Source organism: Paramormyrops kingsleyae, chromosome 14 (assembly GCF_048594095.1).
Source record: "Paramormyrops kingsleyae isolate MSU_618 chromosome 14, PKINGS_0.4, whole genome shotgun sequence".
Classification (NCBI taxonomy): Eukaryota; Metazoa; Chordata; class Actinopteri; order Osteoglossiformes; family Mormyridae; genus Paramormyrops; species Paramormyrops kingsleyae.
This window is the reverse complement of record NC_132810.1, coordinates 23,915,816-23,937,700: the sequence shown is the minus strand read 5'-3', so window position 1 is coordinate 23,937,700 and position 21,885 is coordinate 23,915,816.

Here is a 21,885-nt window from a genome sequence, read left to right as displayed (position 1 = left end):
TGTTAGTTTGTCATGATTTCTTCACGAAAACACGTTTTCCTATAATGGTAGGTCGAACTCTTACAGGGGAAGCGCCCGTTTCATGAAATGAACTCAGAATGTCAAGTTATAATGAAATCTTCATTTTGTGTTAGTTTGTCATGATTTCTTCACGAAAACACATTTTCCTATAATGTTACGTCGAACTCTTATAGGGGAAGCGCAGGTTTCATGAAATGAACTCAGAGTGTCAAGTTATAATGAAATCATCATTTTGTGTTAGTTTGTCATGATTTCTTCACGACAACACGTTTTCCTATAATGGTAGGTCGAACTCTTATAGGGGAAGCGTAGGTTTCATGAAATGAACTCAGAATGTCGTTATAATGAAATCTTCATTTTGTGTTAGTTTGTCATGATTTCTTCACGACAACACGTTTTCCTATAATGGTAGGTCGAACTCTTATAGGGGAAGCGCAGGTTTCATGAAATGAACTCAGAATTGTCAAGTTACAGTGAAATCTTCATTTCTTGTTAGTTTGTCATGATTTCTTCACGAAAACACGTTTTCCTATAATGGTAGGTCGAACTCTTATAGGGGAAGCACAGGTTTCATGAAATGAACTCAGAATGTCAAGTTATAATGAAATCTTCATTTTGTGTTAGTTTGTCATGATTTCTTCACGAAAACACGTTTTCCTATAATGTTCGGTCGAACACTTATAGGGGAAGCGTAGGTTTCATGAAATGAACTCAGAATGTCAAGTTATAATGCAATCTTCATTTTGTGTTAGTTTGTCATGATTTCTTCACGAAAACACGTTTTCCTATAATGGTAGGTCGAACTCTTATAGGGGAAGCGTAGGTTTCATGAAATGAACTCAGAATGTCAAGTTATAATGAAATCTTCATTTTGTGTTAGTTTGTCATGATTTCTTCACGAAAACACGTTTTCCTATAATGGTAGGTCGAACTCTTATAGGGGAAGCGCAGGTTTCATGAAATGAACTCAGAATTGTCAAGTTACAATGAAATCTTCATTTCTTGTTAGTTTGTCATGATTTCTTCACGAAAACACGTTTTCCTATAATGGTAGGTCGAACTCTTATAGGGGAAGCGCAGGTTTCATGAAATGAACTCAGAATGTCAAGTTATAATGAAATCTTCATTTTGTGATAGTTTGTCATGATTTCTTCACGTAAACACGTTTTCCAATAATGGTAGGTCGAACTCTTACAGGGGAAGCGCCGGTTTCATGAAATGAACTCAGAATGTCAAGATATAATGAAATCTTCATTTTGTGTTAGTTTGTCATGATTTCTTCACGAAAACACGTTTTCCTATAATGGTAGGTCGAACTCTTACAGGGGAAGCGCCAGTTTTATGAAATGAACTCAGAATGTCAAGTTATAATGAAATCTTCATTTTGTGTTAGTTTGTCATGATTGCTTCACGAAAACACGTTTTCCTATAATGTTACGTCGAACTCTTATAGGGGAAGCGCAGGTTTCATGAAATGAACTCAGAATGTGAAGTTATAATGAAATCTTCATTTTGTGTTAGTTTGTCATGATTTCTTCACGAAAACACGTTTTCCTATAATGGTAGGTTGAACTCTTATAGGGGAAGCGCAGGTTTTATGAAATGAACTCAGAGTGTCAAGTTATAATGAAATCTTCATTTTGTGTTAGTTTGTCATGATTTCTTCACGAAAACACGTTTTCCTATAATGGTAGGTCGAACTCTTATAGGGGAAGCGCAGGTTTCATGAAATGAACTCAGAATGTCAAGTTATAATGAAATCTTCATTTTGTGTTAGTTTGTCATGATTTCTTCACGAAAAACACATTTTCCTATAATGGTAGGTCGAACTCTTATAGGGGAAGCGCAGGTTTCATGAAATGAACTCAGAATGTCAAGTTATAATGAAATCTTCATTTTGTGTTAGTTTGTCATGATTTCTTCACGAAAACACGTTTTCCTATAATGTTACGTCGAACTCTTATAGGGGAAGCGCAGGTTTCATGAAATGAAATCAGAATGTCAAGTTATAATGAAATCTTCATTTTGTGTTAGTTTGTCATGATTTCTTCACGAAAACACGTTTTCCTATAATGGTAGGTTGAACTCTTATAGGGGAAGCGCAGGTTTCATGAAATGAACTCAGAATGTCAAGTTATAATGAAATCTTCATTTTGTGTTAGTCTGTCATGATTTCTTCACGAAAACACGTTTTCCTATAATGTTACGTCGAACTCTTATAGGGGAAGCGCAGGTTTCATGAAATGAACTCAGAATGTCAAGTTATAATGAAATCTTCATTTTGTGTTAGTTTGACATGATTTCTTCACGAAAACACGTTTTCCTATAATGGTAGGTCGAACTCTTATAGGGGAAGCGTAGGTTTCATGAAATGAACTCAGAATGTCAAGTAATAATGAAATCTTCATTTTGTGTTAGTTTGTCATGATTTCTTCACGAAAACACGTTTTCCTATAATGGTAGGTCGAACTCTTATAGGGGAAGCGCAGGTTTCATGATATGAACTCAGAATTGTCAAGTTACAATGAAATCTTCATTTCTTGTTAGTTTGTCATGATTTCTTCACGAAAACACGTTTTCCTATAATGGTAGGTCGAACTCTTATAGGGGAAGCGCAGGTTTCATGAAATGAACTCAGAATGTCAAGTTATAATGAAATCTTCATTTTGTGATAGTTTGTCATGATTTCTTCACGTAAACACGTTTTCCAATAATGGTAGGTCGAACTCTTACAGGGGAAGCGCCGGTTTCATGAAATGAACTCAGAATGTCAAGATATAATGAAATCTTCATTTTGTGTTAGTTTGTCATGATTTCTTCACGAAAACACGTTTTCCTATAATGGTAGGTCGAACTCTTACAGGGGAAGCGCCCGTTTCATGAAATGAACTCAGAATGTCAAGTTATAATGAAATCTTCATTTTGTGTTAGTTTGTCATGATTTCTTCACGAAAACACATTTTCCTATAATGTTACGTCGAACTCTTATAGGGGAAGCGCAGGTTTCATGAAATGAACTCAGAATGTCAAGTTATAATGAAATCTTCATTTTGTGTTAGTTTGTCATGATTTCTTCACGAAAACACGTTTTCCTATAATGGTAGGTCGAACTCTTACAGGGGAAGCGCCGGTTTCATGAAATGAACTCAGAATGTCAAGTTACAATGAAATCTTCATTTCTTGTTAGTTTGTCATGATTTCTTCACGAAAACACGTTTTCCTATAATGGTAGGTCGAACTCTTATAGGGGAAGCGCAGGTTTCATGAAATGAACTCAGAATGTCAAGTTATAATGAAATCTTCATTTTGTGATAGTTTGTCATGATTTCTTCACGTAAACACGTTTTCCAATAATGGTAGGTCGAACTCTTACAGGGGAAGCGCCGGTTTCATGAAATGAACTCAGAATGTCAAGATATAATGAAATCTTCATTTTGTGTTAGTTTGTCATGATTTCTTCACGAAAACACGTTTTCCTATAATGGTAGGTCGAACTCTTACAGGGGAAGCGCAGGTTTCATGAAATGAACTCAGAATGTCAAGTTATAATGAAATCTTCATTTTGTGTTAGTTTGTCATGATTTCTTCACGACAACACGTTTTCCTATAATGGTAGGTTGAACTCTTATAGGGGAAGCGTAGGTTTCATGAAATGAACTCAGAATGTCGTTATAATGAAATCTTCATTTTGTGTTAGTTTGTCATGATTTCTTCACGAAAACACGTTTTCCTATAATGGTAGGTCGAACTCTTATAGGGGAAGCGCAGGTTTCATGAAATGAACTCAGAATGTCAAGTTATAATGAAATCTTCATTTTGTGTTACTTTGTCATGATTTCTTCACGACAACACGTTTTCCTGTAATGGTAGGTCGAACTCTTATAGGGGAAGCGCAGGTTTCATGAAATGAACTCAGAATTGTCAAGTTACAATGAAATCTTCATTTCTTGTTAGTTTGTCATGATTTCTTCACGAAAACACGTTTTCCTATAATGGTAGGTCGAACTCTTATAGGGGAAGCACAGGTTTCATGAAATGAAGTCAGAATGTCAAGTTATAATGAAATCTTCATTTTGTGTTAGTTTGTCATGATTTCTTCAGGAAAACACGTTTTCCTATAATGGTAGGTCGAACTCTTATAGGGGAAGCGCAGGTTTCATGAAATGAACTCAGAATGTCAAGTTATAATGAAATCTTCATTTTGTGTTAGTTTGTCATGATTTCTTCACGACAACACGTTTTCCTATAATGGTAGGTTGAACTCTTATAGGGGAAGCGTAGGTTTCATGAAATGAACTCAGAATGTCGTTATAATGAAATCTTCATTTTGTGTTAGTTTGTCATGATTTCTTCACGAAATCACGTTTTCCTATAATGGTAGGTCGAACTCTTATAGGGGAAGCGCAGGTTTCATGAAGTGAACTCAGAATGTCAAGTTATAATGAAATCTTCATTTCTTGTTAGTTTGTCATGATTTCTTCACGAAAACACGTTTTCCTATAATGGTAGGTCGAACTCTTATAGGGGAAGCGCAGGTTTCATGAAATGAACTCAGAATGTCAAGTTATAATGAAATCTTCATTTTGTGATAGTTTGTCATGATTTCTTCACGTAAACACGTTTTCCAATAATGGTAGGTCGAACTCTTACAGGGGAAGCGCCGGTTTCATGAAATGAACTCAGAATGTCAAGATATAATGAAATCTTCATTTTGTGTTAGTTTGTCATGATTTCTTCACGAAAACACGTTTTCCTATAATGGTAGGTCGAACTCTTACAGGGGAAGCGCCCGTTTCATGACATGAACTCAGAATGTCAAGTTATAATGAAATCTTCATTTTGTGTTAGTTTGTCATGATTTCTTCACGAAAACACGTTTTCCTATAATGTTACGTCGAACTCTTATAGGGGAAGCGCAGGTTTCATGAAATGAACTCAGAATGTCAAGTTATAATGAAATCTTCATTTTGTGTTAGTTTGTCATGATTTCTTCACGAAAACACGTTTTCCTATAATGGTAGGTCGAACTCTTACAGGGGAAGCGCCGGTTTCATGAAATGAACTCAGAATGTCAAGTTACAATGAAATCTTCATTTCTTGTTAGTTTGTCATGATTTCTTCACGAAAACACGTTTTCCTATAATGGTAGGTCGAACTCTTACAGGGGAAGCGCCGGTTTCATGAAATGAACTCAGAATGTCAAGATATAATGAAATCTTCATTTTGTGTTAGTTTGTCATGATTTCTTCACGAAAACACGTTTTCCTATAATGGTAGGTCGAACTCTTACAGGGGAAGCGCAGGTTTCATGAAATGAACTCAGAATGTCAAGTTATAATGAAATCTTCATTTTGTGTTAGTTTGTCATGATTTCTTCACGACAACACGTTTTCCTATAATGGTAGGTTGAACTCTTATAGGGGAAGCGTAGGTTTCATGAAATGAACTCAGAATGTCATTAAAATGAAATCTTCATTTTGTGTTAGTTTGTCATGATTTCTTCACGAAAACACGTTTTCCTATAATGGTAGGTCGAACTCTTATAGGGGAAGCGCAGGTTTCATGAAATGAACTCAGAATGTCAAGTTATAATGAAATCTTCATTTTGTGTTACTTTGTCATGATTTCTTCACGACAACACGTTTTCCTATAATGGTAGGTCGAACTCTTATAGGGGAAGCGCAGGTTTCATGAAATGAACTCAGAATTGTCAAGTTACAATGAAATCTTCATTTCTTGTTAGTTTGTCATGATTTCTTCAAGAAAACACGTTTTCCTATAATGGTAGGTCGAACTCTTATAGGGGAAGCGCAGGTTTCATGAAATGAAGTCAGAATGTCAAGTTATAATGAAATCTTCATTTTGTGATAGATTGTCATGATTTCTTCACGTAAACACGTTTTCCAATAATGGTAGGTCGAACTCTTACAGGGGAAGTGCCGGTTTCATGAAATGAACTCAGAATGTCAAGATATAATGAAATCTTCATTTTGTGTTAGTTTGTCATGATTTCTTCACGAAAACACGTTTTCCTATAATAGTAGGTCGAACTCTTACAGGGGAAGCGCCCGTTTCATGAAATGAACTCAGAATGTCAAGTTATAATGAAATCTTCATTTTGTGTTAGTTTGTCATGATTTCTTCACGAAAACACATTTTCCTATAATGTTACGTCGAACTCTTATAGGGGAAGCGCAGGTTTCATGAAATGAACTCAGAATGTCAAGTTATAATGAAATCTTCATTTTGTGTTAGTTTGTCATGATTTCTTCACGAAAACACGTTTTCCTATAATGTTACGTCGAACTCTTACAGGGGAAGCGCAGGTTTCATGAAATGAACTCAGAATGTCAAGTTATAATGAAATCTTCATTTTGTGTTAGTTTGTCATGATTTCTTCACGAAAACACGTTTTCCTATAATGGTAGGTCGAACTCTTATAGGGGAAGCGCCGGTTTCATGAAATGAACTCAGAATGTCAAGTTATAATGAAATCTTCATTTTGTGATAGTTTGTCATGATTTCTTCACGTAAACACGTTTTCCAATAATGGTAGGTCGAACTCTTACAGGGGAAGCGCCGGTTTCATGAAATGAACTCAGAATGTCAAGATATAATGAAATCTTCATTTTGTGTTAGTTTGTCATGATTTCTTCACGAAAACACGTTTTCCTATAATGGTAGGTCGAACTCTTATAGGGGAAGCGCAGGTTTCATGAAATGAACTCAGAATGTCAAGTTATAATGAAATCTTCATTTTGTGTTAGTTTGTCATGATTTCTTCACGAAAACACGTTTTCCTATAATGGTAGGTCGAAGTCTTATAGGGGAAGCGCAGGTTTCATGAAATGAACTCAGAATGTCAAGTTATAATGAAATCTTCATTTTGTGTTAGTTTGTCATGATTTCTTCACGAAAACACGTTTTCCTATAATGGTAGGTCGAACTCTTATAGGGGAAGCGCAGGTTTCATGAAATGAACTCAGAATGTCAAGTTATAATGAAATCTTCATTTTGTGTTAGTTTGTCATGATTTCTTCACGAAAACTCGTTTTCCTGTAATGGTAGGTCGAACTCTTATACGGGAAGCGCAGGTTTCATGAAATGAACTCAGAATGTCAAGTTATAATGAAATCTTCATTTTGTGTTAGTTTGTCATGATTTCTTCACGAAAACACGTTTTCCTACAATGTTACGTCGAACTCTTATAGGGGAAGCGCAGGTTTCATGAAATGAACTCAGAATGTCAAGTTATAATGAAATCTTCATTTTGTGTTAGTTTGTCATGATTTCTTCACGAAAACACATTTTCCTATAATGGTAGGTTGAACTCTTATAGGGGAAGCGCAGGTTTTATGAAATGAACTCAGAGTGTCAAGTTATAATGAAATCTTCATTTTGTGTTAGTTTGTCATGATTTCTTCACGAAAACACGTTTTCCTATAATGGTAGGTCGAACTCTTATAGGGGAAGCGCAGGTTTCATGAAATGAACTCAGAATGTCAAGTTATAATGAAATCTTCATTTTGTGATAGTTTGTCATGATTTCTTCACGTAAACACGTTTTCCAATAATGGTAGGTCGAACTCTTACAGGGGAAGCGCCGGTTTCATGAAATGAACTCAGAATGTCAAGATATAATGAAATCTTCATTTTGTGTTAGTTTGTCATGATTTCTTCACGAAAACACGTTTTCCTATAATGGTAGGTCGAACTCTTACAGGGGAAGCGCCGGTTTCATGAAATGAACTCAGAATGTCAAGTTATAATGAAATCTTCATTTTGTGTTAGTTTGTCATGATTTCTTCACGAAAACACGTTTTCCTATAATGTTACGTCGAACTCTTATAGGGGAAGCGCAGGTTTCATGAAATGAACTCAGAATGTCAAGTTATAATGAAATCTTCATTTTGTGTTAGTTTGTCATGATTTCTTCACGAAAACACGTTTTCCTATAATGGTAGGTTGAACTCTTATAGGGGAAGCGCAGGTTTCATGAAATGAAGTCAGAATGTCAAGTTATAATGAAATCTTCATTTTGTGTTAGTTTGTCATGATTTCTTCACGAAAAACACATTTTCCTATAATGGTAGGTTGAACTCTTATAGGGGAAGCGCAGGTTTTATGAAATGAACTCAGAATGTCAAGTTATAATGAAATCTTCATTTTGTGTTAGTTTGTCATGATTTCTTCACGAAAAACACATTTTCCTATAATGGTAGGTCGAACTCTTATAGGGGAAGCGCAGGTTTCATGAAATGAAGTCAGAATGTCAAGTTATAATGAAATCTTCATTTTGTGATAGATTGTCATGATTTCTTCACGTAAACACGTTTTCCAATAATGGTAGGTCGAACTCTTACAGGGGAAGTGCCGGTTTCATGAAATGAACTCAGAATGTCAAGATATAATGAAATCTTCATTTTGTGTTAGTTTGTCATGATTTCTTCACGAAAACACGTTTTCCTATAATGGTAGGTCGAACTCTTACAGGGGAAGCGCCCGTTTCATGAAATGAACTCAGAATGTCAAGTTATAATGAAATCTTCATTTTGTGTTAGTTTGTCATGATTTCTTCACGAAAACACATTTTCCTATAATGTTACGTCGAACTCTTATAGGGGAAGCGCAGGTTTCATGAAATGAACTCAGAGTGTCAAGTTATAATGAAATCTTCATTTTGTGTTAGTTTGTCATGATTTCTTCACATAACACGTTTTCCTATAATGGTAGGTCGAACTCTTATAGGGGAAGCGTAGGTTTCATGAAATGAACTCAGAATGTCAAGTTATAATGAAATCTTCATTTTGTGTTAGTTTGTCATGATTTCTTCACGACAACACGTTTTCCTATAATGTTAGGTTGAACACTTATAGGGGAAGCGTAGGTTTCATGAAATGAACTCAGAATGTCAAGTTATAATGCAATCTTCATTTTGTGTTAGTTTGTCATGATTTCTTCACGAAAACACGTTTTCCTATAATGGTAGGTCGAACTCTTATAGGGGAAGCGTAGGTTTCATGAAATGAACTCAGAATGTCAAGTTATAATGAAATCTTCATTTTGTGTTAGTTTGTCATGATTTCTTCACGAAAACACGTTTTCCTATAATGGTAGGTCGAACTCTTATAGGGGAAGCGCAGGTTTCATGAAATGAACTCAGAATTGTCAAGTTACAATGAAATCTTCATTTCTTGTTAGTTTGTCATGATTTCTTCACGAAAACACGTTTTCCTATAATGGTAGGTCGAACTCTTATAGGGGAAGCGCAGGTTTCATGAATTGAACTCAGAATGTCAAGTTATAATGAAATCTTCATTTTGTGATAGTTTGTCATGATTTCTTCACGTAAACACGTTTTCCAATAATGGTAGGTCGAACTCTTACAGGGGAAGCGCCGGTTTCATGAAATGAACTCAGAATGTCAAGATATAATGAAATCTTCATTTTGTGTTAGTTTGTCATGATTTCTTCACGAAAACACGTTTTCCTATAATGGTAGGTCGAACTCTTACAGGGGAAGCGCCGGTTTCATGAAATGAACTCAGAATGTCAAGTTATAATGAAATCTTCATTTTGTGTTAGTTTGTCATGATTTCTTCACGAAAACACGTTTTCCTATAATGTTACGTCGAACTCTTATAGGGGAAGCGCAGGTTTCATGAAATGAACTCAGAATGTCAAGTTATAATGAAATCTTCATTTTGTGTTAGTTTGTCATGATTTCTTCACGAAAACACGTTTTCCTATAATGGTAGGTGGAACTCTTATAGGGGAAGCGCAGGTTTTATGAAATGAACTCAGAGTGTCAAGTTATAATGAAATCTTCATTTTGTGTTAGTTTGTCATGATTTCTTCACGAAAACACGTTTTCCTATAATGGTAGGTCGAACTCTTATAGGGGAAGCGCAGGTTTCATGAAATGAACTCAGAATGTCAAGTTATAATGAAATCTTCATTTTGTGTTAGTTTGTCATGATTTCTTCACGAAAAACACATTTTCCTATAATGGTAGGTCGAACTCTTATAGGGGAAGCGCAGGTTTCATGAAATGAACTCAGAATGTCAAGTTATAATGAAATCTTCATTTTGTGTTAGTTTGTCATGATTTCTTCACGAAAACACGTTTTCCTGTAATGTTACGTCGAACTCTTATAGGGGAAGCGCAGGTTTCATGAAATGAACTCAGAATGTCAAGTTATAATGAAATCTTCATTTTGTGTTAGTTTGTCATGATTTCTTCACGAAAACACGTTTTCCTATAATGGTAGGTTGAACTCTTATAGGGGAAGCGCAGGTTTCATGAAATGAACTCAGAATGTCAAGTTATAATGAAATCTTCATTTTGTGTTAGTCTGTCATGATTTCTTCACGAAAACACGTTTTCCTATAATGTTACGTCGAACTCTTATAGGGGAAGCGCAGGTTTCATGAAATGAACTCAGAATGTCAAGTTATAATGAAATCTTCATTTTGTGTTAGTTTGTCATGATTTCTTCACGAAAACACATTTTCCTATAATGGTAGGTTGAACTCTTATAGGGGAAGCGCAGGTTTTATGAAATGAACTCAGAGTGTCAAGTTATAATGAAATCTTCATTTTGTGTTAGTTTGTCATGATTTCTTCACGAAAACACGTTTTCCTATAATGGTAGGTCGAACTCTTATAGGGGAAGCGCAGGTTTCATGAAATGAACTCAGAATGTCAAGTTATAATGAAATCTTCATTTTGTGATAGTTTGTCATGATTTCTTCACGTAAACACGTTTTCCAATAATGGTAGGTCGAACTCTTACAGGGGAAGCGCCGGTTTCATGAAATGAACTCAGAATGTCAAGATATAATGAAATCTTCATTTTGTGTTAGTTTGTCATGATTTCTTCACGAAAACACGTTTTCCTATAATGGTAGGTCGAACTCTTACAGGGGAAGCGCCCGTTTCATGAAATGAACTCAGAATGTCAAGTTATAATGAAATCTTCATTTTGTGTTAGTTTGTCATGATTTCTTCACGAAAACACATTTTCCTATAATGTTACGTCGAACTCTTATAGGGGAAGCGCAGGTTTCATGAAATGAACTCAGAGTGTCAAGTTATAATGAAATCTTCATTTTGTGTTAGTTTGTCATGATTTCTTCACGAAAACACGTTTTCCTATAATGGTAGGTCGAACTCTTATAGGGGAAGCGTAGGTTTCATGAAATGAACTCAGAATGTCAAGTTATAATGAAATCTTCATTTTGTGTTAGTTTGTCATGATTTCTTCACGACAACACGTTTTCCTATAATGTTAGGTTGAACACTTATAGGGGAAGCGTAGGTTTCATGAAATGAACTCAGAATGTCAAGTTATAATGCAATCTTCATTTTGTGTTAGTTTGTCATGATTTCTTCACGAAAACACGTTTTCCTATAATGGTAGGTCGAACTCTTATAGGGGAAGCGTAGGTTTCATGAAATGAACTCAGAATGTCAAGTTATAATGAAATCTTCATTTTGTGTTAGTTTGTCATGATTTCTTCACGAAAACACGTTTTCCTATAATGGTAGGTCGAACTCTTATAGGGGAAGCGCAGGTTTCATGAAATGAACTCAGAATTGTCAAGTTACAATGAAATCTTCATTTCTTGTTAGTTTGTCATGATTTCTTCACGAAAACACGTTTTCCTATAATGGTAGGTCGAACTCTTATAGGGGAAGCGCAGGTTTCATGAATTGAACTCAGAATGTCAAGTTATAATGAAATCTTCATTTTGTGATAGTTTGTCATGATTTCTTCACGTAAACACGTTTTCCAATAATGGTAGGTCGAACTCTTACAGGGGAAGCGCCGGTTTCATGAAATGAACTCAGAATGTCAAGATATAATGAAATCTTCATTTTGTGTTAGTTTGTCATGATTTCTTCACGAAAACACGTTTTCCTATAATGGTAGGTCGAACTCTTACAGGGGAAGCGCCGGTTTCATGAAATGAACTCAGAATGTCAAGTTATAATGAAATCTTCATTTTGTGTTAGTTTGTCATGATTTCTTCACGAAAACACGTTTTCCTATAATGTTACGTCGAACTCTTATAGGGGAAGCGCAGGTTTCATGAAATGAACTCAGAATGTCAAGTTATAATGAAATCTTCATTTTGTGTTAGTTTGTCATGATTTCTTCACGAAAACACGTTTTCCTATAATGGTAGGTGGAACTCTTATAGGGGAAGCGCAGGTTTTATGAAATGAACTCAGAGTGTCAAGTTATAATGAAATCTTCATTTTGTGTTAGTTTGTCATGATTTCTTCACGAAAACACGTTTTCCTATAATGGTAGGTCGAACTCTTATAGGGGAAGCGCAGGTTTCATGAAATGAACTCAGAATGTCAAGTTATAATGAAATCTTCATTTTGTGTTAGTTTGTCATGATTTCTTCACGAAAAACACATTTTCCTATAATGGTAGGTCGAACTCTTATAGGGGAAGCGCAGGTTTCATGAAATGAACTCAGAATGTCAAGTTATAATGAAATCTTCATTTTGTGTTAGTTTGTCATGATTTCTTCACGAAAACACGTTTTCCTGTAATGTTACGTCGAACTCTTATAGGGGAAGCGCAGGTTTCATGAAATGAACTCAGAATGTCAAGTTATAATGAAATCTTCATTTTGTGTTAGTTTGTCATGATTTCTTCACGAAAACACGTTTTCCTATAATGGTAGGTTGAACTCTTATAGGGGAAGCGCAGGTTTCATGAAATGAACTCAGAATGTCAAGTTATAATGAAATCTTCATTTTGTGTTAGTCTGTCATGATTTCTTCACGAAAACACGTTTTCCTATAATGTTACGTCGAACTCTTATAGGGGAAGCGCAGGTTTCATGAAATGAACTCAGAATGTCAAGTTATAATGAAATCTTCATTTTGTGTTAGTTTGTCATGATTTCTTCACGAAAACACGTTTTCCTATAATGGTAGGTTGAACTCTTATAGGGGAAGCGCAGGTTTCATGAAATGAACTCAGAATGTCAAGTTATAATGAAATCTTCATTTTGTGTTACTTTGTCATGATTTCTTCACGACAACACGTTTTCCTATAATGGTAGGTCGAACTCTTATAGGGGAAGCGCAGGTTTCATGAAATGAACTCAGAATGTCAAGTTATAATGAAATCTTCATTTTGTGATAGTTTGTCATGATTTCTTCACGTAAACACGTTTTCCAATAATGGTAGGTCGAACTCTTACAGGGGAAGCGCCGGTTTCATGAAATGAACTCAGAATGTCAAGATATAATGAAATCTTCATTTTGTGTTAGTTTGTCATGATTTCTTCACGAAAACACGTTTTCCTATAATGGTAGGTCGAACTCTTACAGGGGAAGCGCAGGTTTCATGAAATGAACTCAGAATGTCAAGTTATAATGAAATCTTCATTTTGTGTTAGTTTGTCATGATTTCTTCACGACAACACGTTTTCCTACAATGGTAGGTTGAACTCTTATAGGGGAAGCGTAGGTTTCATGAAATGAACTCAGAATGTCAAGTTATAATGAAATCTTCATTTTGTGTTAGTTTGTCATGATTTCTTCACGAAAACACGTTTTCCTATAATGGTAGGTTGAACTCTTATAGGGGAAGCGCAGGTTTCATGAAATGAACTCAGAATGTCAAGTTATAATGAAATCTTCATTTTGTGTTACTTTGTCATGATTTCTTCACGACAACACGTTTTCCTATAATGGTAGGTCGAACTCTTATAGGGGAAGCGCAGGTTTCATGAAATGAACTCAGAATGTCAAGTTATAATGAAATCTTCATTTTGTGATAGTTTGTCATGATTTCTTCACGTAAACACGTTTTCCAATAATGGTAGGTCGAACTCTTACAGGGGAAGCGCCGGTTTCATGAAATGAACTCAGAATGTCAAGATATAATGAAATCTTCATTTTGTGTTAGTTTGTCATGATTTCTTCACGAAAACACGTTTTCCTATAATGGTAGGTCGAACTCTTACAGGGGAAGCGCAGGTTTCATGAAATGAACTCAGAATGTCAAGTTATAATGAAATCTTCATTTTGTGTTAGTTTGTCATGATTTCTTCACGACAACACGTTTTCCTACAATGGTAGGTTGAACTCTTATAGGGGAAGCGTAGGTTTCATGAAATGAACTCAGAATGTCAAGTTATAATGAAATCTTCATTTTGTGTTACTTTGTCATGATTTCTTCACGACAACACGTTTTCCTATAATGGTAGGTCGAACTCTTATAGGGGAAGCGCAGGTTTCATGAAATGAACTCAGAATTGTCAAGTTACAATGAAATCTTCATTTCTTGTTAGTTTGTCATGATTTCTTCAAGAAAACACGTTTTCCTATAATGGTAGGTCGAACTCTTATAGGGGAAGCGCAGGTTTCATGAAATGAAGTCAGAATGTCAAGTTATAATGAAATCTTCATTTTGTGATAGATTGTCATGATTTCTTCACGTAAACACGTTTTCCAATAATGGTAGGTCGAACTCTTACAGGGGAAGTGCCGGTTTCATGAAATGAACTCAGAATGTCAAGATATAATGAAATCTTCATTTTGTGTTAGTTTGTCATGATTTCTTCACGAAAACACGTTTTCCTATAATAGTAGGTCGAACTCTTACAGGGGAAGCGCCCGTTTCATGAAATGAAGTCAGAATGTCAAGTTATAATGAAATCTTCATTTTGTGATAGATTGTCATGATTTCTTCACGTAAACACGTTTTCCAATAATGGTAGGTCGAACTCTTACAGGGGAAGTGCCGGTTTCATGAAATGAACTCAGAATGTCAAGATATAATGAAATCTTCATTTTGTGTTAGTTTGTCATGATTTCTTCACGAAAACACGTTTTCCTATAATGGTAGGTCGAACTCTTACAGGGGAAGCGCCCGTTTCATGAAATGAACTCAGAATGTCAAGTTATAATGAAATCTTCATTTTGTGTTAGTTTGTCATGATTTCTTCACGAAAACACATTTTCCTATAATGTTACGTCGAACTCTTATAGGGGAAGCGCAGGTTTCATGAAATGAACTCAGAGTGTCAAGTTATAATGAAATCTTCATTTTGTGTTAGTTTGTCATGATTTCTTCACGAAAACACGTTTTCCTATAATGGTAGGTCGAACTCTTATAGGGGAAGCGTAGGTTTCATGAAATGAACTCAGAATGTCAAGTTATAATGAAATCTTCATTTTGTGTTAGTTTGTCATGATTTCTTCACGACAACACGTTTTCCTATAATGTTAGGTTGAACACTTATAGGGGAAGCGTAGGTTTCATGAAATGAACTCAGAATGTCAAGTTATAATGCAATCTTCATTTTGTGTTAGTTTGTCATGATTTCTTCACGAAAACACGTTTTCCTATAATGGTAGGTCGAACTCTTATAGGGGAAGCGTAGGTTTCATGAAATGAACTCAGAATGTCAAGTTATAATGAAATCTTCATTTTGTGTTAGTTTGTCATGATTTCTTCACGAAAACACGTTTTCCTATAATGGTAGGTCGAACTCTTATAGGGGAAGCGCAGGTTTCATGAAATGAACTCAGAATTGTCAAGTTACAATGAAATCTTCATTTCTTGTTAGTTTGTCATGATTTCTTCACGAAAACACGTTTTCCTATAATGGTAGGTCGAACTCTTATAGGGGAAGCGCAGGTTTCATGAATTGAACTCAGAATGTCAAGTTATAATGAAATCTTCATTTTGTGATAGTTTGTCATGATTTCTTCACGTAAACACGTTTTCCAATAATGGTAGGTCGAACTCTTACAGGGGAAGCGCCGGTTTCATGAAATGAACTCAGAATGTCAAGATATAATGAAATCTTCATTTTGTGTTAGTTTGTCATGATTTCTTCACGAAAACACGTTTTCCTATAATGGTAGGTCGAACTCTTACAGGGGAAGCGCCGGTTTCATGAAATGAACTCAGAATGTCAAGTTATAATGAAATCTTCATTTTGTGTTAGTTTGTCATGATTTCTTCACGAAAACACGTTTTCCTATAATGTTACGTCGAACTCTTATAGGGGAAGCGCAGGTTTCATGAAATGAACTCAGAATGTCAAGTTATAATGAAATCTTCATTTTGTGTTAGTTTGTCATGATTTCTTCACGAAAACACGTTTTCCTATAATGGTAGGTGGAACTCTTATAGGGGAAGCGCAGGTTTTATGAAATGAACTCAGAGTGTCAAGTTATAATGAAATCTTCATTTTGTGTTAGTTTGTCATGATTTCTTCACGAAAACACGTTTTCCTATAATGGTAGGTCGAACTCTTATAGGGGAAGCGCAGGTTTCATGAAATGAACTCAGAATGTCAAGTTATAATGAAATCTTCATTTTGTGTTAGTTTGTCATGATTTCTTCACGAAAAACACATTTTCCTATAATGGTAGGTCGAACTCTTATAGGGGAAGCGCAGGTTTCATGAAATGAACTCAGAATGTCAAGTTATAATGAAATCTTCATTTTGTGTTAGTTTGTCATGATTTCTTCACGAAAACACGTTTTCCTGTAATGTTACGTCGAACTCTTATAGGGGAAGCGCAGGTTTCATGAAATGAACTCAGAATGTCAAGTTATAATGAAATCTTCATTTTGTGTTAGTTTGTCATGATTTCTTCACGAAAACACGTTTTCCTATAATGGTAGGTTGAACTCTTATAGGGGAAGCGCAGGTTTCATGAAATGAAGTCAGAATGTCAAGTTATAATGAAATCTTCATTTTGTGTTAGTCTGTCATGATTTCTTCACGAAAACACGTTTTCCTATAATGTTACGTCGAACTCTTATAGGGGAAGCGCAGGTTTCATGAAATGAACTCAGAATGTCAAGTTATAATGAAATCTTCATTTTGTGTTAGTTTGTCATGATTTCTTCACGAAAACACATTTTCCTATAATGGTAGGTTGAACTCTTATAGGGGAAGCGCAGGTTTTATGAAATGAACTCAGAGTGTCAAGTTATAATGAAATCTTCATTTTGTGTTAGTTTGTCATGATTTCTTCACGAAAACACGTTTTCCTATAATGGTAGGTCGAACTCTTATAGGGGAAGCGCAGGTTTCATGAAATGAACTCAGAATGTCAAGTTATAATGAAATCTTCATTTTGTGATAGTTTGTCATGATTTCTTCACGTAAACACGTTTTCCAATAATGGTAGGTCGAACTCTTACAGGGGAAGCGCCGGTTTCATGAAATGAACTCAGAATGTCAAGATATAATGAAATCTTCATTTTGTGTTAGTTTGTCATGATTTCTTCACGAAAACACGTTTTCCTATAATGGTAGGTCGAACTCTTACAGGGGAAGCGCCGGTTTCATGAAATGAACTCAGAATGTCAAGTTATAATGAAATCTTCATTTTGTGTTAGTTTGTCATGATTTCTTCACGAAAACACGTTTTCCTATAATGTTACGTCGAACTCTTATAGGGGAAGCGCAGGTTTCATGAAATGAACTCAGAATGTCAAGTTATAATGAAATCTTCATTTTGTGTTAGTTTGTCATGATTTCTTCACGAAAACACGTTTTCCTATAATGGTAGGTTGAACTCTTATAGGGGAAGCGCAGGTTTTATGAAATGAACTCAGAATGTCAAGTTATAATGAAATCTTCATTTTGTGTTAGTTTGTCATGATTTCTTCACGAAAAACACATTTTCCTATAATGGTAGGTCGAACTCTTATAGGGGAAGCACAGGTTTCATGAAATGAAGTCAGAATGTCAAGTTATAATGAAATCTTCATTTTGTGTTAGTTTGTCATGATTTCTTCACGAAAACACGTTTTCCTATAATGGTAGGTTGAACTCTTATAGGGGAAGCGCAGGTTTTATGAAATGAACTCAGAATGTCAAGTTATAATGAAATCTTCATTTTGTGTTAGTTTGTCATGATTTCTTCACGAAAAACACATTTTCCTATAATGGTAGGTCGAACTCTTATAGGGGAAGCGCAGGTTTCATGAAATGAAGTCAGAATGTCAAGTTATAATGAAATCTTCATTTTGTGATAGATTGTCATGATTTCTTCACGTAAACACGTTTTCCAATAATGGTAGGTCGAACTCTTACAGGGGAAGTGCCGGTTTCATGAAATGAACTCAGAATGTGAAGATATAATGAAATCTTCATTTTGTGTTAGTTTGTCATGATTTCTTCACGAAAACACGTTTTCCTATAATGGTAGGTCGAACTTTTACAGGGGAAGCGCCCGTTTCATGAAATGAACTCAGAATGTCAAGTTATAATGAAATCTTCATTTTGTGTTAGTTTGTCATGATTTCTTCACGAAAACACGTTTTCCTATAATGGTAGGTCGAACTCTTATAGGGGAAGCGTAGGTTTCATGAAATGAACTCAGAATGTCAAGTTATAATGAAATCTTCATTTTGTGTTAGTTTGTCATGATTTCTTCACGACAACACGTTTTCCTATAATGTTAGGTTGAACACTTATAGGGGAAGCGTAGGTTTCATGAAATGAACTCAGAATGTCAAGTTATAATGCAATCTTCATTTTGTGTTAGTTTGTCATGATTTCTTCACGAAAACACGTTTTCCTATAATGGTAGGTCGAACTCTTATAGGGGAAGCGTAGGTTTCATGAAATGAACTCAGAATGTCAAGTTATAATGAAATCTTCATTTTGTGTTAGTTTGTCATGATTTCTTCACGAAAACACGTTTTCCTATAATGGTAGGTCGAACTCTTATAGGGGAAGCGTAGGTTTCATGAAATGAACTCAGAATTGTCAAGTTACAATGAAATCTTCATTTCTTGTTAGTTTGTCATGATTTCTTCACGAAAACACGTTTTCCTATAATGGTAGGTCGAACTCTTATAGGGGAAGCGCAGGTTTCATGAATTGAACTCAGAATGTCAAGTTATAATGAAATCTTCATTTTGTGATAGTTTGTCATGATTTCTTCACGTAAACACGTTTTCCAATAATGGTAGGTCGAACTCTTACAGGGGAAGCGCCGGTTTCATGAAATGAACTCAGAATGTCAAGATATAATGAAATCTTCATTTTGTGTTAGTTTGTCATGATTTCTTCACGAAAACACGTTTTCCTATAATGGTAGGTCGAACTCTTACAGGGGAAGCGCCGGTTTCATGAAATGAACTCAGAATGTCAAGTTATAATGAAATCTTCATTTTGTGTTAGTTTGTCATGATTTCTTCACGAAAACACGTTTTCCTATAATGTTACGTCGAACTCTTATAGGGGAAGCGCAGGTTTCATGAAATGAACTCAGAATGTCAAGTTATAATGAAATCTTCATTTTGTGTTAGTTTGTCATGATTTCTTCACGAAAACACGTTTTCCTATAATGGTAGGTGGAACTCTTATAGGGGAAGCGCAGGTTTTATGAAATGAACTCAGAGTGTCAAGTTATAATGAAATCTTCATTTTGTGTTAGTTTGTCATGATTTCTTCACGAAAACACGTTTTCCTATAATGGTAGGTCGAACTCTTATAGGGGAAGCGCAGGTTTCATGAAATGAACTCAGAATGTCAAGTTATAATGAAATCTTCATTTTGTGTTAGTTTGTCATGATTTCTTCACGAAAAACACATTTTCCTATAATGGTAGGTCGAACTCTTATAGGGGAAGCGCAGGTTTCATGAAATGAACTCAGAATGTCAAGTTATAATGAAATCTTCATTTTGTGTTAGTTTGTCATGATTTCTTCACGAAAACACGTTTTCCTGTAATGGTAGGTTGAACTCTTATAGGGGAAGCGCAGGTTTCATGAAATGAACTCAGAATTGTCAAGTTACAATGAAATCTTCATTTCTTGTTAGTTTGTCATGATTTCTTCACGAAAACACGTTTTCCTATAATGGTAGGTCGAACTCTTATAGGGGAAGCGCAGGTTTCATGAATTGAACTCAGAATGTCAAGTTATAATGAAATCTTCATTTTGTGATAGTTTGTCATGATTTCTTCACGTAAACACGTTTTCCAATAATGGTAGGTCGAACTCTTACAGGGGAAGCGCCGGTTTCATGAAATGAACTCAGAATGTCAAGATATAATGAAATCTTCATTTTGTGTTAGTTTGTCATGATTTCTTCACGAAAACACGTTTTCCTATAATGGTAGGTCGAACTCTTACAGGGGAAGCGCCGGTTTCATGAAATGAACTCAGAATGTCAAGTTATAATGAAATCTTCATTTTGTGTTAGTTTGTCATGATTTCTTCACGAAAACACGTTTTCCTATAATGTTACGTCGAACTCTTATAGGGGAAGCGCAGGTTTCATGAAATGAACTCAGAATGTCAAGTTATAATGAAATCTTCATTTTGTGTTAGTTTGTCATGATTTCTTCACGAAAACACGTTTTCCTATAATGGTAGGTGGAACTCTTATAGGGGAAGCGCAGGTTTTATGAAATGAACTCAGAGTGTCAAGTTATAATGAAATCTTCATTTTGTGTTAGTTTGTCATGATTTCTTCACGAAAACACGTTTTCCTATAATGGTAGGTCGAACTCTTATAGGGGAAGCGCAGGTTTCATGAAATGAACTCAGAATGTCAAGTTATAATGAAATCTTCATTTTGTGTTAGTTTGTCATGATTTCTTCACGAAAAACACATTTTCCTATAATGGTAGGTCGAACTCTTATAGGGGAAGCGCAGGTTTCATGAAATGAACTCAGAATGTCAAGTTATAATGAAATCTTCATTTTGTGTTAGTTTGTCATGATTTCTTCACGAAAACACGTTTTCCTGTAATGTTACGTCGAACTCTTATAGGGGAAGCGCAGGTTTCATGAAATGAACTCAGAATGTCAAGTTATAATGAAATCTTCATTTTGTGTTAGTTTGTCATGATTTCTTCACGAAAACACGTTTTCCTATAATGGTAGGTTGAACTCTTATAGGGGAAGCGCAGGTTTCATGAAATGAACTCAGAATGTCAAGTTATAATGAAATCTTCATTTTGTGTTAGTCTGTCATGATTTCTTCACGAAAACACGTTTTCCTATAATGTTACGTCGAACTCTTATAGGGGAAGCGCAGGTTTCATGAAATGAACTCAGAATGTCAAGTTATAATGAAATCTTCATTTTGTGTTAGTTTGTCATGATTTCTTCACGAAAACACGTTTTCCTATAATGGTAGGTTGAACTCTTATAGGGGAAGCGCAGGTTTCATGAAATGAACTCAGAATGTCAAGTTATAATGAAATCTTCATTTTGTGTTACTTTGTCATGATTTCTTCACGACAACACGTTTTCCTATAATGGTAGGTCGAACTCTTATAGGGGAAGCGCAGGTTTCATGAAATGAACTCAGAATGTCAAGTTATAATGAAATCTTCATTTTGTGATAGTTTGTCATGATTTCTTCACGTAAACACGTTTTCCAATAATGGTAGGTCGAACTCTTACAGGGGAAGCGCCGGTTTCATGAAATGAACTCAGAATGTCAAGATATAATGAAATCTTCATTTTGTGTTAGTTTGTCATGATTTCTTCACGAAAACACGTTTTCCTATAATGGTAGGTCGAACTCTTATAGGGGAAGCGCAGGTTTTATGAAATGAACTCAGAGTGTCAAGTTATAATGAAATCTTCATTTTGTGTTAGTTTGTCATGATTTCTTCACGAAAACACGTTTTCCTATAATGGTAGGTCGAACTCTTATAGGGGAAGCGCAGGTTTCATGAAATGAACTCAGAATGTCAAGTTATAATGAAATCTTCATTTTGTGTTAGTTTGTCATGATTTCTTCACGAAAAACACATTTTCCTATAATGGTAGGTCGAACTCTTATAGGGGAAGCGCAGGTTTCATGAAATGAACTCAGAATGTCAAGTTATAA